The sequence below is a fragment of the Triticum aestivum genome, chromosome 5A (assembly GCF_018294505.1).
Source record: "Triticum aestivum cultivar Chinese Spring chromosome 5A, IWGSC CS RefSeq v2.1, whole genome shotgun sequence".
In the NCBI taxonomy this organism is placed as follows: Eukaryota; Viridiplantae; Streptophyta; class Magnoliopsida; order Poales; family Poaceae; genus Triticum; species Triticum aestivum.
The window spans coordinates 534,635,077-534,653,385 of record NC_057806.1 but is presented as its reverse complement, the minus strand read 5'-3'; the positions used below and the strand labels follow the sequence as shown (position 1 = coordinate 534,653,385).

The 18,309-nt window shown below is 44.2% G+C and overlaps 1 pseudogene; it reads left to right on the top strand.

The window, feature by feature from the left end:
* The first annotated feature begins 10,507 nt into the window (after positions 1–10,507).
* On the top strand, positions 10,508–18,029 carry LOC123101492 (beta-fructofuranosidase, insoluble isoenzyme 2-like; annotated as a pseudogene).
* Positions 18,030–18,309: the final 280 nt, after the last annotated feature.

The following is an 18,309-nucleotide window of genomic DNA, read 5'->3' as shown; positions in this document are numbered from 1 at the left end:
GTAGGAACCAATATGAGCATCCAGGTTCCGCTATTGGTTATTGACCAGAAGTGAGTCTCGGTCATGTCTACATAGTTCTCGAACCCGCAGGGTCCGCGCGCTTAATGTTCGATGACGATCGGTATTACGAGTTTATGTGTTTTGATGTACCGAAGGTAGTTTGGAGTCCCGGATGTGATCATGAACATGACGAGGAGTCTCGAAATGGTCGAGACATAAAGATTGATATATTGGACAGATATGTTCGAACACCGGAAGTGTTCCGGAGAAGTTTCAAATAAAACCGGAGTGCCGGAGGGTTATCGAAAACCCCGGGGGAACTAATGAGCCTCGATGGGCCTTAGTGGAGAGAGAGGGGGGCGGCCAAGGTAGGCCGCGCGCCCCTCCCCCTTGAGTCCGAATTGGACTAGGAGGGGGGCGGCGCCCCCCTTTTCCTTTCCCCTCTCCCTCTCCTTCCTTCCCCCTCTCTCCCTTTTGGTGGAAACCTACTAGGACTTGGAGTCCTAGTAGGATTCCCCTCTTGGGGGCGCACCAAGGAGGGTCGGCCGGCCTCCCCCTCCCTCCTTTATATACGTGGGGAAGTGGCACCCTAGAACACACAAGTTGATTGTTTAGCAGTGTGTGGTGCCCCCTCCATAGATTTCCACCTCGGACATATCGTTGTAGAGCTTAGGCGAAACCCTGCGTCGGTAACTTCATCATCACCGTCATCACGTCGTCGTGCTGATGAAACTCTCCCTCAACCTCAGCTAGATCTAGAGTTCATGGGACGTAACCGAGCTGAACGTGTGCAGATCGCGGAGGTGTCGTACCTTCGGTGCTAGGATCGGTTGGATCGTGAAGACGTACGACTACATCAACCGCGTTGTCATAACGCTTCCGCTTACGGTCTACAAGGATACGTGGACTATACTCTCCCCTCTCGTTGCTATGCATCACCTAGATGGATCTTGCATGTGCGTAGGATTTTTTTGAAATTACTGCGTTCCCCAACAGAAGATACCCCGAACAAGCCCCTCAAAGGATTATTTTTCATAGTAACAAGTGACAGTAAATTTCTGCATACTATATAAATGTTTCCTTACCAAATTCCACTTACCAAAGGCGCTTCACTCCCCGGCAACGACGCCAGGAAAGAGTCTTGATGACCCACAAGTATAGGGGATCTATCATAGTCCTTTCAATAAGTAAGAGTGTCAAACCCAACGAGGAGCAGAAGGAAATGACAAGCGGTTTTCAGCAAGGTATTCTCTGCAAGCACTGAAATTATTGGTAACAGATAGTTGTGTGATAAGATAATTCGTAAAGGGGAACAAGTAACAAAAGTAAAAAATGTGTAGCAAGGTGGCCCAATCATTTTTTAGCAAAGGACAAGCTTGAACGAACTGTTATGTAAAGCAAAGCGCTCCCGAGGACACATGAGAATTGTTGTCAAGTCAGTTTTTATCATGCTCATATGATTCAAGTTCGTTACTTTGACAATTTGATATGTGGGTGGACCGGTGCTTGGATGTTGCCCTTCCTTGGACAAGCCTCTCACTTATGGTTAACCCCTCTCACAAGCATCCGCAACTACGAAAGAAGAATTATGATAAATCTAACCATAGCATGAAACATATGGATCCAAATCAGCCCCTTACGAAGCAACGCATAAACTAGGGTTTAAGCTTCCGTCACTCTAGCAACCCATCATCTACTTATTACTTCCCAATGCCTTCCCCTAGGCCCAAATCATGGTGAGGTGTCATGTAGTCGACGTTCACATAACACCATTAGAGAAGAGACATCATACATCTCATCAAAATATCGAACGAATACCAAATTCACATGAATACTTATAACAAGACTTATCCCATGTCCTCAGGAACAAACGTAACTACTCACAAAGCATATTCATGTTCATAATCAGAGGAGTATTAATTATCATTAAGGATCTGAACATATGATCTTCCACCGAATAAACCAACTAGCATCAACTAGAAGGAATAATCAACACTACTAGCAACCCACAGGTACCAATCTGAGGTTTTGAGACAGAGATCGGATACAAGAGATGAACTAGGGTTTGAGAGGAGATGGTGCTGGTGAAGATGTTGATGGATATTGACCCCCTCTCGATGAGAGGATCGTTGGTGATGATGATGGCTTCGATTTCCCCATCCCGGAGGGAAGTTTCCCCGGCAGAACAGCTCCGCCAGAGCCCTAGATTGGTCCTGCCCAAGTTCTGCCTCAAGACGGCGATGCTTCGTCCCGAAAGCTTCCTTCTGATATTTTCCAGGTCAAAACACACTATATAGCAGAAGATGGGCGTCGGGGGTCTACCAGGTGGCCCACAAAACTGAAGGGCGCCCCCAGAGGGTAGGGCGCGCCCTCCACCCTTGTGGATGGCAGGTGGCCCCCCTCTGGTGCTTTATTCACCCAATATTTTTTATATGTTTCAAAAATATTCTTCGTGAAGTTTCAAGGCTTTTGAAGTTGTGCAAAATAGGTCTCTAATATATGCTCCTTTTCCAGTCCAGAATTCCAGCTGTCGGCATTCCCCTCTTCATGTAAACCTTGTAAAATAAGAGAGAAAAGGCATAAGTATTGTGATATAATGTGTAATAACAGTTCATAATGCGAATCAATATCAATATAAAAACATGATGCAAAATGGACGTATCAGAGTCCGGATCTGCCGGCGGTGGGGCGCGGCGGCGGATCGAGGTAGGCTGCTGGCCGGGAAAGGAGAGGGAGAATTTCATGGCGGTTGGGTTGGCGCGTGGCTGGCAGTTTTGCATCTGACTTTACATCTCCGACGGTTGGAGGTGTGTAAATTTGCATCACAAAATGTTGTATTTTACATCTCCGAGAGATGGAGATGTAATTTTTTGCATCTACATTATGTATTGAAAAGGGGGTTTTGGCCTTGGAGATGCAAACATTAGCTATTTTTGCATCAACGTCATCTATTCAAGATGCTCTTAGAGATATACAAAATCCTTTGCGTCATCACAATTAAACTACAGTTAATATCTTATAACTAACCTATGTCAATCCGATTGTGCTAACAAGTTACACCAGCCACACAATCTGCTTTTAAAACAAAACCACCCAACTTTATTCAATTGAAATAATAGATACAATACATCATTTACGAGGACGGATACAATTTCACCCAGGCATGCAATCTGCTTTGTTATGGAAAGGGACAAATTATGTAACTCTTTTACCTTACTAATAAAGCATGCAGTGTTTTCGTCGGGTTCACCGTCAACATTTTTATAGAAAACCCCCTCTATTTTTTAATGTCCTGGGAACGCCAAAAAATTATCTGACAACTAGGGTCTCTTGGAAAGAGGCAATAGGCCACTAGCACTAGGTCAACTGATCTTTCACGCCAAATTGAAAGAAAGTAAACTTATTTCAAAATTAGTCTCTCTCTCTCCAAGCCTGCGAAGCCAATGGGCCACATTGACCAACTCAAATCGTCCCTCATCTGTTTTGTCCTTCAGATGGGCCAAACTGGGCCACTCCTAGGACGCAGCCAACCCAACATACGGTCAAATAAAACTAATTAGTCCCACCTCGCCCCTTTTAAGTAAATTCTATCAATTTATATAGGCCTATGAGTTGTATAAGCTACAAGGAGCCTGATGTCTACTACACAACCTTCTTCTTGTAGACGTTGTTGGGCCTCCAAGTGCAGAGGTTTGTAGGACAGTAGCAAATTTCCATCAACAATAATAAGGCCTAGGGTTCATACTTTCACTAGTGCAAGTTCCCTCAACAATAATAACATAATTGGATCATATAACTATCCCTCAACATGCAACAAAGAGTCACTCCAAAGTCACTAATAGCAGAGAACAAACGAAGAGATTATGGTAGGGTACGAAACCACCTCAAAGTTATTCTTTCCAATCAATCCGTTGGGCTATTCCTATAAGTGTCACAAACAGCCCTAGAGTTCGTACTAGAATAACACCTTAAGACACAAATCAACCAAAAAACCCTAATGTCACCTAAATACTCCAATGTCACCTCAAGTATCCGTGGGTATGATTATACGATATGCATCACACAATCTCATATTCATCTATTCAACCAACACATAGAACCTCAAAGAGTGCCCCAAAGTTTCTACCGGAGAATCGCGATGAAAACGTGTGCCAACCCCTATGCATAGGTTCATGGGCGGAACCCGCAAGTTGATCACCAAAACATACATCAAGTGAATCACGTGATATCCCATTGTCACCACAGGTATGCATGGCAAGACATACATCAAGTGTTCTCAAATCTTTAAAGACTCAATCTGATAAGATAACTTCGAAGGGGAAACTCAATCCATTACAAGAGAGTAGAGGGGGATAAGAAACATAAGATCCAACTATAATAGCAAAGCTCGCGATACATAAAGATCGTGCCAAATCAAGAACATGAGAGAGAGAGAGATTAAACACATAGCTACTGGTACATACCCTCAGCCCCGAGGGAGAACTACTCCCTCCTCGTCATGGAGAGCACGGGATGATGAAGATGGCCGCCGGAGAAGGATTACCCCCTCCAGCAGGGTGCCGGAACGGGTCTAGATTGGTTTTCGGTGGCTACGGAGGATTCTGGCGGCGGAACTCCCGATCTATTGTGCATCCCCGATCGTTTTAGGGTATATGGATATATATATATATATATATGCGGAAGAAATACGTCAGGGGAGCCATGATGGGCCCACGAGGGTGGAGGGCGCGCCCTAGGGGGGTGGGCGCGCCCCCTACCTCGTGGCTCCCTCGTTTCTTTCCTGACGTGCACTCCAAGTCTATCAGGTTGCTTTCCTTCCAAAAATAACTTCTCCAGAAGGTTTCATTCCGTTTCAACTCTGTTTGATATTCCTTTTCTTCGAAACACTGAAACAAGGAAAAAAACAGGAACTGGCACTGGGCTCTGGGTCAATAGGTTAGTCCCAAAAATAATATAAAGTGGATAATAAAGCCCAATAATGTCCAAAACAGAAGATAATATAGCATGGAGCAATCAAAAATTATAGATACGTTGGAGACGTATCAACATCCCCAAGCTTAATTCCTGCTCGTCCTCGAGTAGGTAAATGATAAAAACAGATTTTTTGATGCGGAGTGCTACTTGGCATAATTTCAATGTAATTCTTCTTAATTGTGGTATGAATATTCAGATCCATAAGATTCAAGACAAAAGTTTAATATTGACATAAAAATAATAATACTTCAAGCATACTAACTAAGCAATCATTACTTCTCAAAATAACATGGCCAAAGAAAGTTCATCCCTACAAAATCATATAGTTTAGTCATGCTCCATTTTCGTCACACAAGAATGCTCTCATCATGCACAACCCCGATGACAAGCCAAGCAATTGTTTCATACTTTAGTAATCTCAAACTTTTTTCAACTTTCACGCAATACATGAGCGTGAGCCATGGATATAGCACTATGGGTGGATTAGAATATAATGAGGGGGTTATGTGGAGAAGACAACAAGGAGAAAGTCTTACATCGACGCGGCTAATCAATGGGCCAGGGAGATGCCCATCAATTGATGTCAATGCAAGGAGTAGGGATTGCCATGCAATGTATGCACTAGAGCTATAAATGTATGAAAGCTCAATAAAAGAAACTAAGTGGGTGTGAATCCAACTTGCTTGCTCACGAAGACCTAGGGCACTTGAGGAGGCCCATTGTTGGAATATACAAGCCAAGTTCTATAATGAAAAATTCCCACTAGTATATGAAAGTGACAAAACAAGAGACTCTCTATCACGAGGATTATGGTGCTACTTTGAAGCACAAGTGTGGCAAAGGATAGTAGCATTGCCCCTTCTCTCTTTTTCTCTCATTTTTTGGGGCCTTCTCTTTTTTTATGGCCTTTCTCTCTTTTTTTATTCCTCACTTGGGACAATGCTCAATAAAATGATGATCATCACACTTTTATTTATTTACAACTCAATGATTACAACTCGATACTAGAACAAAGTATGCCTCTATATGAATGCCTCCGGCGGTGTACCGGGATATGCAATGAACCAAGAGTGACATGTATGAAATAATTATGAATGGTGGCTTTGCCACAAATACTATGTCAACTACATGATCATGCTAAGCTATATGACAATAATGAATGTGTCATGATAAACGGAATGGTGGAAAGTTGCATGGCAATATATCTCGGAATGGCTATGGAAATGCCATAATAGGTAGGTATGGTGGCTGTTTTGAGGAAGATATAAGGAGGTTTATGTGTGAAAGAGCGTATCATATCACGGGGTTTGGATACACCGGCGAAGTTTGCACCAACTCTCAATGTGAGAAAGGGCAATGCACGGTACCGAAGAGGCTAGCAATTATGGAAGGGTGAGAGCGCGTATAATCCATGGACTCAACATTAGTCATAAAGAACTCACATACTTATTGAAAAAATCTACAAGTCATCAAAAACCAAGCACTACGTGCATGCTCCTAGGGGGATAGATTGGTAGGAAAAGACCATCGCTCGTCCCCGACCGCCACTCATAAGGAGGACAATCAAAGAACACCTCATGTTTCAAATTTGTTACATAACGTTTACCATACGTGCATGCTACAGGACTTGCAAACTTCAACACAAGTATTTCTCAAATTCACAACTACTCAACTAGCACAACTTTAATATCACTATCTCCATATCTCAAAACAATCATCAAGCATTAAACTTCTCTTAGTATTCAAAACACTCATAAGAAAGTTTTTACTAATCTTGAATACTTAGCATATTAGGATTAAGAAAATTACCATGTTGTTTAAGACTCTCAAAATAATATAAGTGAAGCATGAGAGTTCATCTATTTCTTCAAAATAAAACCACCATTGTGCTCTAAAAGATATAAGTGAAACACTAGAGCAAACGGCAAACTACTCCAAAAAGATATGAGTGAAGATCAATGAGTAGTTAAATAATTATGCAACTATGTGAAGACTCTCCCATTTTAAGAATTTCAGATCTTGGTATTTTATTCAAACATCAAGCAAAGCTAAAGAAAATGACATGACGCTCCAAGCAAAACACATATCATGTGGTGAATAAAAATATAGCTCCAAGTAAAGTTACCGATGAAGGAAGACGAAAGAGGGGATGCCTTCCGGGGCATCCCCAAGCTTAGGCTCTTGGTTGTCCTTGAATGTTTCCTTGGGGTGCCTTGGGCATCCCCAAGCTTAGGCTCTTGCCAATCCTTATTCCATAATCCATCAAATCTTTACCCAAAACTTGAAAACTTCACAACACAAAACTTAACAGAAAACTCATGAGCTCCGTTAGCGAAAGAAAACAAAACACCACTTCAAGGTACTGTAATGAACTCATTCTTTATTTATATTGGTGTTAAACTTACTGTATTCCAACTTATCTATGGTTCATACCCTCCGATACTAATCATATGTTCATCAAAATAAGCAAACAACACATCGAAAACAGAATCTGTCAAAAACAGAACAGTCTGTAGTAATCTGGATCAAACGTATACTTCTGGAACTCATAAAATTCTCAAATAAATTGCTGGACGTGAGGAATTTATCTATTAATCATCTGCAAAAATAATTAACTAAATAGCACTATCCAATAAAAAATGGCAGCAATTCTCGTGAGCGCTAAAGTTTCTGTTTTTTACAGCAAGATTAACAAGACTGTCCCCAAGTCTTCCCAATGGTTCTACTTGGCACAAACACTAATTAAAACATGAAAACTCAATCATAACAAAGGCTAGATAAATTATTTATTTCTAAACAGGAGAAAAAATCAAGTAACAAAAATAAAATTTGGTTGCCTCCCAACAAGCGCTATCGTTTAATGCCCCTAGCTAGGCATGATGATTTCAATGATGCTCACATAAGACATAAAAATTGAAACATAAAGAGAGCATCATGAAGCATATGACAAGCACATTTAAGTCTAACCCTCTTCCTATGCATAGGGATTTTGTGAGCAAACAACTTATGGGAACAATAATCAACTAGCATAGGAAGGCAAAACAAGCATAACTTCAAAGTTTTTAACACATAGAGAGGAAACTTGATATTATTGCAATACCTACAAGCATATATTCCTCCCTCATAATAATTTTCAGTAGCATCATGAATGAATTCAACAATATAACCATCACATAAATCATTCTTTTCATGATCTACAAGCATATAAATTTTATTACTCTCCACACAAGCAAAATTCTTCTCATGAATAATAGTGGGAGCAAACTCAACAAAATAATTATCATGTGAGGCATAATCAAATTGAAAACTAAAATCATGATGACAATTTTCATGGATATCATTATTCTTTATAGCATACAAGTCATCACAATAATCATCATAGATAGCAACTTTGTTCTCATAATTAATTGGAACCTCTTCCGAAATAGTGGATTCATCACAAAATAAAGTCATGACCTCTCCAAATCCACTTTCATCAATATAATCATCATAAATAGGAGGCATGATTTCATCATAATAAATTTGCTCATCAAAACTTGGGGGACAAAAAATATCATCTTCATCAAACATAGCTTCCCCAAGCTTGTGGCTTTGCATATCATTAGCATCATGGATATTCAAGGAATTCATACTAACAACATTGCAATCATGCTCATCATTCAAATATTTAGTGCAAAACATTCTAATGCATTCTTCTTCTAGCACTTTGGCACAATTTTCCTTTCCATCATACTCACGAAAGATATTAAAAAGATGAAGTGTATGAGGCAAACTCAATTCCATATTTTTTTTGTAGTTTTCTTTTATAAACTAAACTAGTGCTAAAACAAGAAACAAAAAGATTCGGTTGCAAGATCTAAAGATATACCTTCAAGTGCTAACCTCCCCGGCAACGGCGCCAGAAAAGAGCTTGATGTCTACTACACAACCTTCTTCTTGTAAACGTTGTTGGGCCTCCAAGTGCAGAGGTTTGTAGGACAGTAGAAAATTTCCCTCAAGTGGTCCGTAGGAGGCGTAGGATGAACATGGTCTCTCTCAAGCAACCCTGCAACCAAATAACAAAGAGTCTTTTGTGTCCCCAACACACCCAATACAATGGTAAATTGTATAGGTGCACTAGTTCGGCGAAGAGATGGTGATACAAGTGCAATATGGATAGTAGATAATGGTTTTTGTAATATGAAAATATAAAAACAGCAAGGTAACTAATGATAAAAGTGAGCACAAATGGTATTACAATGCGTTGAAACAAGGCCTAGGGTTCATACTTTCACTAGTGCAAGTTCCCTCAACAATAATAACATAATTGGATCATATAACTATCCCTCAACATGCAACAAAGACTCACTCCAAAGGCACTAATAGCGGAGAACAAATGAAGAGATTATGATAGGGTACAAAACCACCTCAAAGTTATTCTTTCCAATCAATCCGTTGGGCTATTCCTATAAGTGTCACAAACAGCCCTAGAGTTCGTACTAGAATAACACCTTAAGACACAAATCAACCAAAACCCTAATGTCACCTAGATACTCCAATGTCACCTCAAGTATCCGTGGGTATGATTATATGATATGCATCACACAATCTCAGATTCATATATTCAACCAACACATAGAACCTCAAAGATTGCCCCAAAGTTTCTACCGGAGAATCATGACGAAAACGTGTGCCAACCCCTATGCGTAGGTTCATGGGCGGAACCCGCAAGTTGATCACCAAAACATACATCAAGTGAATCAGGTGATATCCCATTGTCACCACAGATACGCACGGCAAGACATACATCAAGTGTTCTCAAATCTTTAAAGACTCAATCCGATAAGATAACTTCGAAGGGGAAACTCAATCCATTACAAGAGAGTAGAGGGTGAGAAGAAACACAAGATCCAACTATAATAGCAAAGCTTGCGATACATTAAGATCGTGCCAAATCAAGAACACGAGAGAGAGAGAGAGAGAGAGAGAGAGATCAAACACATAGCTACTGGTACATACCCTCAGCCCCGAGGGAGAACTACTCCCTCCTCGTCATGGAGAGCACCGAGATGATGAAGATGGCCACCGGAGAAGGATTGCCCCCTCCGACAGGGTGCCAGAATGGGTCTAGATTGGTTTTCGGTGGCTACGGAGGCTTCTGGCGGTGGAACTCCCGATCTATTGTGCCTCCCCGATTGTTTTAGGGTATATGGATATATATAGGCGGAAGAAATACGCCAGGGGAGCCACGAGGGGCCCACGAGGGTGGAGGGCACGCCCTTGGGGGGTGGGCGCGCCCCCTACCTCGTGGCTCCCTCGTTTCTTTCCCGATGTGCACTCCAAGTCTATCAGGTTGCTTTCCTTTCAAAAATAACTTCTCCAGAACGTTTCATTCCGTTTCGACTCCGTTTGATATTCCTTTTCTTCGAAACACTGAAACAAGGGAAAAAACAGGAACTGGCACTGGGCTCTGGATCAATAGGCTAGTCCCAAAAATAATATAAAAGTGGATAATAAAACCCAATAATATCCAAAACAGAAGATAATATAGATCATGTACACCGGTGACAAGCAGAAGACCCAGGATTTGTACCACGAGGTCCAAAACATTGCTTTTCCCAAGAACAAGTCGGACCCGCTGCTACGTGAGTGGGTCAAGCCTGGGAGCAACCCGATCATCGTGCCGGAGGGCGGCATCAACGACACGAAGTTCCGGGACCCGACCACCGCGTGGCATGCCGAAGGCCACTGGAGGTTGCTCGTAGGCAGCCTCGAGGGGACGTCCTGGGGCATGGCATACGTGTATCGGAGCCGTGACTTCAAGCGGTGGACGCGGGTGAGGAAGCCTCTACACTCAGGGCCACGGGGATGTGGGAATGCCCCGACTTCTACCCGGTCGCCGTGGATGGCTGGCAGTACGGGCTCGACACGTCGGTGCCCTCCAGCAAGCACGTGCTGAAGAACAGCCTTGAAGTCGGCCGGTATAGACTACTACACCGTCGGCGCCTATGATGGGAACAGGGAGCGGTACGTTCCGGACGACCCCGCCAGCGACGAGCACCACCTGCGGTACGACTATGGGAACTTCTATGCTTCCAAGACGTTCTATGACCCGGTCAAGCGTCGCCGGATTCTGTGGGGCTGGGCCAATGAGTCGGACACCGACGCTGATGACGTTGCCAAGGGATGGGCTGGAATCCAGGTAATTATGTTTAAACTGTCCAAATCATCGTCATTTATACATATGCTGGTATAGTTTAGTCAAGCCAAAAGATTTTTCATATGTACCGTGATCTTAGAAGTATTTGTGTCATAAGGCAATTCCAAGGAAGGTTTGGCTTGACCCAAGAGGGAGGCAGCTGAGACAGTGGCTCGTCGAGTTGGTTAAGACACTCAGAGGGGGAAATCCGGTCGGTCTCAAGGACAGGTTGGTCAAGCAGCAAGAACATGTTGAGATCAGGCTACGAACGGCACAGGTATCTCTTTTTTTGTGATTCAGAAGCATTCGATCATAGAAATGTAGAAGAAGATTACAATCATGTGTAAGGCAATTAACAAGGAAATTTTGAACCATGTTTATTCAAACACACTTTTGCCTATCCCAAATTGTAGTGGAGTTGCCATTGCTATGAGGCCTTTCTTCAGGGCATCTCTGCCATGAAGAATATTCCGCCACACATGAGAAGAGTTTCTCTTCTTGTTTGCCTCCAGGAAGTTGCAGTTGTGGTAGTACTTGCCACGCAAAACCCGGGCACATAAGGAATCCGGGTAAGTCAGGAGTCTCCAGCCTTGTTTCACAAGAAGAGCCTGGTTAAACTTTCTGATATCCCTGAAGCCCATCCCGCCCACACCTTTAGGCTTGGCAGTTTTCGGCCAGCTAATCGAGTGCATCTTGCTTTTCTTCTCATCCCCTCCCCACTAGTATTTGGCAAGGTTGCTGGCGATCTTTTTGCAGGTTGTGACCTAGTGCTGGAAGACACTCATAGAATAAGTTGGCGCTGCCCGGCCCACAATCTGTATATGTGTTTCTCTCCTAGCAGCGCTGAGATTTTTACCACTACAAGTATTCACCAAATTTTTTATTATTGTTGGAATGTGCTCGGAAACCTCAGAAGTAGACCTTCCAAGAGCTGTTGGAAGTCCCAAATACTTTAACGCAAGGGCTTCAGAACAGATATCAGCACCCCAGAGCCCTTCCTATTTCATGCTCATGCTACAGTTTGCACTGAAGAAAACAACTGATTTACTTTTGTTATCCATTTGACCTGAGCCAATCTTGTAGTTGTCAAGAATCTCTTTCAAGGGCAGTGAATACCAATCCTAACCCCTCTCGAAAGATAAAGAGTCCTTCTGAACTTGAGCATGCTGCTAAAGCCTTCTCCACGCAGCAACTTCTTGATTGCCCTGCAGATATCATTCTTCAGTAAGTGCTAATGTTTGATGTAGAAACCTACCGTGAAGCCATCAAGACCGGACGAGGAGTTGGGTTTCATCATGAAGAGTGTTTTCTCATTTTCCTTGTCGAGGAAGAGGGCACAGAAGCCCTCATTCATGGCAGCAGTCACCTTACGGGGACCAAATGTAGTCACAACATCAGGGACAGCTATTTCTAGAGCAGTGAATAATCCTTGGAAAAATTGACCTGTCATTGACTCTAATTCTGGTTGGTTGGTGCAGAAAGAACTATCATCTCACTTCAAGGAGCTGATATTGTTGTTGCTTGCTTGTTCTTTTGCCTTGGCATGGAAAAAGGCCATGTTCCTGTCACCCTCTTTCAACCACTGAATCCAAGAGTGCAGGCCAGACGTAGCTTCTTCCCGGGCTAACAGCTCTGAGATCCTCTTATTAAGTCTTGTTAACAGTTTCCTCATATTGTTCATGCATGCGCCACATATTCTCGTACTTAAACGGCTTTCCAGAAGATCCACCTCCAAGCCAGTTTGATCTTCTTAACGTGATCAGAATGACGCAATGGTCAGACTCCATAGTTTGAACATGGGAAACCAAAGGGCCATCAAGCCTATCCAGGATGCTAACATACCCAGGAGCCCTGTCCAAGCGGACTTTGACATTGAGTTGCCATCTTGCAGATTATCCCAAGTATACCGCGGCCCCGCATAACTGAGATCAGAGAAAGAGCAGAAATCAGTTGCCTCTCTATAGCCCTCCATTTTCCATTCCTCCGTAACATCACCCCCAAACTTTTCAGAAGCACAAAGTGTCTCGCTAAAATCCCCTGCACATAGCCAAGGTTCATCATGTTGCTGGTGTAAAAACTGAGGCAAGCACGAGCTATCCCCTCTGAATTGGCGGTTTGGGTCACCATAGAACCCAGTAAATCTCTATTCATTTTCTCCAATGGCTTCACCACACACCATGTCGTCAATGTCGAAGTGGATAGATTTAGAACCCGCACATGAACATCATTCATCTAGAACAGAGCCAACCCACCACTAAGGCCAACACTGCTCACAACTATTGCATTTTGCATCCCAATTCTCCACTTCAAATCTTGAGCTCTTGTAGCATTCAGTTTTGTCTCCGAAAGAAAGACCAAAGCTGGGTCATGAGTTTCCACAAGGCTGTGCATCTCGTGAAGACGTGAACTTCCTCGGACCGCCCGCAGCCCCAGTAGTTAAAACATAAGTATTCATTGATGGTGGCGGGGCTGAACCCTGGTAGCCACCACCACATGAGAGTTGTTTGCAGGTTTGTCATTCTTTTGCTTTTTTGCCATTTCTCCTTTGTTATCAAGATCCAGCATGATAGCATTGTTGTTGTGTGCCCCCTTCAGCACCGGCGTAAGGGCTAGGGCAGAGTGAGGGTTGTCAACTGCGAGAGCTTCCAGCCCTCCTTGCATAGGCTTGTGTTATTTCTGAATCTTCAACTCCTCGCTCCAGCATCAAAGAGCTTCTTTGCAATTTTAAACGCTCTTGAGCAACCAGGCACCACATGAGTTTTCGAGTTTAGGGAGGTAACATCCTCCTCACCCGGTTTCAAACCAGAGCCCTCATCTGCATGGTTGGTATGGCTGGATGCAGACCCAGGGTTGGATTTCCGGCTAGTACGGTCTCTGTAGTCGCTATTCCATGACGACGTTGCATCAGCCTGGCTGAAAGGTTGAAGTTTCTTTCTACGATCATTAGGCGCTCTCAGCTTCCTATCAAACGGGAGTTTGCCCTGAGCTGCAGGAAAATGGCACTCCAGATCTCCATGCCCAATTAGCCCACAGCTAAGGTAGAAGTGAAGTTTCTCATATTGCAACTCAAACTTTTCCACAGCCCTCTGCTTCATCGTTGTCACCCATCTCTAGAGTGGTTGATCAACTGGAACCGAGACCCTCTCCCGCAGGAAGCTACTGAAGGAAATATGCCCTAGAGGCAATAATAATGTTCTTATTTTATTTCCTTATATCATGATAAATGTTTATTATTCATGCTAGAATTGTATTATCTGGAAACATAATACTTGTGTGAATACATAGACAAACTAAACGTCACTAGTATGCCTCTACTTGACTAGCTCATTAATCAAAGATGGTTATGTTTCCTAACCATAGACATGTGTTGTCATTTGATTAACGGGATCATATTATTAGGAGAATGATGTGATTGACATGACCCATTCCATTAGCTTAGCACCCGATCGTTTAGTATGTTGCTACTGCTTTCTTCATGACTTATACATGTTCCTATGACTATGAGATTATGCAACTCCCGTTTGCCGGAGGAACACTTTGTGTGCTACCAAACGTCACAACATAACTGGGTGATTATAAAGGAGCTCTACAGGTGTCTCCAAAGGTAAATGTTGGGTTGGCGTATTTCGAGATTAGGATTTGTCACTCCGATTATCGGAGAGGTATCTCTGGGCCCTCTTGGTAATGCACATCACATAAGCCTTGCAAGCATTGCAACTAATGAGTTAGTTGCGAGATGATGTATTACGAAACGAGTAAAGAGACTTGCCGGTAACGAGATTGAACTAGGTATTGAGATACCGACGATCGAATCTCAGGAAATAACATACCGATGACAAAGGGAACAACGTATGTTGTTATGCGGTCTGACCGATAAAGATCTTCGTAGAATATGGTAGGAGCCAATATGAGCATTCAGGTTCCGCTATTGGTTATTGACCGGAGACATGTCTCGGTCATGTCTACATTGTTCTCGAACCCGTAGGGTCCGCACGCTTAAGGGTTCGATGACAGTTATATTATGAGTTTATGAGTTTTGATGTACCGAAGTTAGTTCGGAGTCCCGGATGTGATCATGGACATAACGAGGAGTCTCGAAATGGTCGAGACATAAAGATTGATATATTGGACGGCTATATTCGGACACCGGAAGTGTTCCGGATGATTTCGGAGAAAACCGGAGTACCGGAGGGTTACCGGAACCCCCCCCCCCCCGGGAGAAGTAATGGGCCATATGGGCATTAGTGGAGAAAGAGAAGGGCAGCCAGGGTGGGCCGCGCGCCTCCTCCCCCTGGTCCGAATTGGACTAGGAGAGGGGGGGCGGCGCCCCCCTTTCCTTCTCCCTCCCCACATCCTTCCCCCTCCTAGGAGAGGGAGGACTCCTCCTTGGCGCACCTATAGGGCCGGCCGGCCTCCTCCCCTTGCTCCTTTATATACGGGGGCAGGGGGCACCCCTAGACACACAAGTTGATCCATGTGATCATTTTCTTAGCCGTGTGTGGTGCCCCCTTCCACCATAATCCTCGATAATATTGTAGCGGTGCTTAAGCGAAGCCCTGCGACGGTAGAACATCAAGATCGTCACCACGCCGTCGTGCTGACGGAACTCTTCCCCGACACTTTGCTGGATCGGAGTCCGGGGATCGTCATCGAGCTGAACGTGTGCTAAAACTCGGAGGTATCGTAGTTTCGGTGCTTGATCGGTCGGGCCGTGAAGACGTACGACTACATCAACCGCGTTTTCATAACGCTTCCGCTGTCGGTCTACAAGGGTACGTAGATCACACTCTCCCCTCTCGTTGCTATGCATCACCATGATCTTGCGTGTGCGTAGGATTTTTTTGAAATTACTACGTTCCCCAATAGCTACCAGAGGCATCTCCAAAATCATCCACATCCAGCTGGCATTTCTTATCAATCAAACTAGCAATCTTCAGAACCTTGGCCTTGTTTAACCACTGAATAGGAAGATTCACAATGTGTATCTAGATTGACATTGAATCAAACCGGATCTCTGATGGTCGCAGTCTTGCGTCGAGCTCTTGTAGCAGCACCCCGTGGTGCCCGACCATCCAGGGAGAGTCCTCAAGAGCACAGTCTGCCACCCAAGCTCGCAAAATCAGCAACAAAAAGGTTGTTACCTAAGGATCTGAGTCGCAGCCCTCTCGGGTTGCCCCATACTGGCCTCACCACAACCTTGATTGTCTGAATGTGGATGACAGACGGCAAAAGCACCTTGCCCTCGTTATTCATATCTACCATATCCACCTCATCGGCCAGGATGTTGAGGCGTCCCATCATGGACTCCATCCCCTTCTACCCCTGAGCAGCTTCCTCTGCTTCCTAGCTCTTCCCACGCGCAGCAGCAGACCCAGATTCCCCTCCCCCCTCCCCCCACACCCACCCACTTGACACTTCAGTCAGAGGGCATAGAAGAAAACAAGGTTCCCACACTAGTGCACCATGGGAATTAGATGGATACAAACCCACCCATCTCACAAAGGGGAGCTAGGAGGACAGGGGTAAAAACCAGCGGGAAGGAGCTACAGAGTCTAGGTTAGGCATAGAGGGAGGCGCCCATCAGCCAATGTGGGTGACGGCTGGAGGCTCTGTCCACCGTGTTCAAGCCAGCCAGTGGCAGTGGGACGAGGAGTCGCTAGGGATTGTGTACGACGATCACTCGCTTTGCCAATTTGCTAACTTTTCACTCTACTCTACTCCGTGCTCCACAGGTATCTCTTTTCTGAGTCCATCTGTTTGTACTCCACAGATTTCACTACATCTGTCCTCTACTCTAATCTCAACTTCGCAGTCATGCATTCTGCTCCATTAACTAACAAGAATAAGATCAATTAACTAAAAAGAACAAAGACTTGCCGTCCTGTACATATTGACCTTGCATGCACACCTCCAAGGTTCCAACTATACTGATGTGATTAGATTGCTTAACCCAGATACATTTGACCAACATATTGTTCCATTTTGTAATTCTTATTATTAACTAAAAAGAATAAGACTCCAACTGTACTTATGCAACCTAATTTTTGAAGATTGATTAACACAAAGTCACAAATACTTTTGTAAGTGTGGTGATCAGTTCATGATTAATTAATAACCAACTAACTTGTGCATGCACTTGGTCTGTCAGGCTGACGCTGAGATGAGCTTTGAGGTACCGAGCCTGGAGGGAGTGGAGGCACTGGACCCAGCGCTGGCCAACGACGCCCAGAAGCTGTGCAGCGTGAGGGGCATGGACGTGGAAGGTGGTGTGGGCCCCTTCGGCCTGTGGGTTCTCGCCTCCTCCAAGCTGGAGGAGAGAATAGCGATCTTCTTCCGGGTGTTCAAGGCCGCGCACAACATCAACAGCACGAAGCTGGTGGTCCTGATGTGCTCCGATCCCACCATGTAATGTCATCTCCCGACTCTCATTCGTCCCTTAAATTCATCATCTCATGCATGTAACATACACAAATTTTCTAGCGCTGATTTGACATTGGGCTTCTTTGTCCGGTGCAGGTCATCTCTGAGCTAGAACCTGTACAAGCCGACCTTCGCAGGTTTTGTGGATACTGACATCACAAAGGGCAAGATATCCCTGAGAAGCCTGGTATGCTACCATTCAACAGTTCCTCATGCTATACAAGTTTAGAAAGTGTTTTGTCTTACTTTTCCTCTCCATTTTCCTTTGTAGATTGACGGGTCAGTCGTTGAGAGCTTTGGGGCAAGAGGGAGGACCTGCATCCTTTCTCGTGTCTACCCGACGCTTGCCCGCGGCGATGAGGCGCGCCTTCACGTCTTCAACAACGGCAAGGCAGACATCAAGGTGTCACAACTGACTGCATGGGCAATGAAGCCGGCGTTCATGAACGGCGCTTAGGATTTGCAGAAGCAAGAAAGGTATGTGATACAGATTCCAGTGGTAGTCTACAAGAGATGTGGTTAGTGATGTTTATGTCCTGCCTCTTCATTGCATTTTGAATGTAAACCTTTTCTTTTTGGAATGCAAAACATCGCCTCATCCACCACAATTGTTACCAACATGAAAAGAACCATCAATATTGATCTTAATAATATCACCATCAGGAGGCTTCCACCTAGGGATAGAAGAGATCTTTGGAAAGAACCATCTGTCGCTCCTGCTCTACCATCAGATTTTC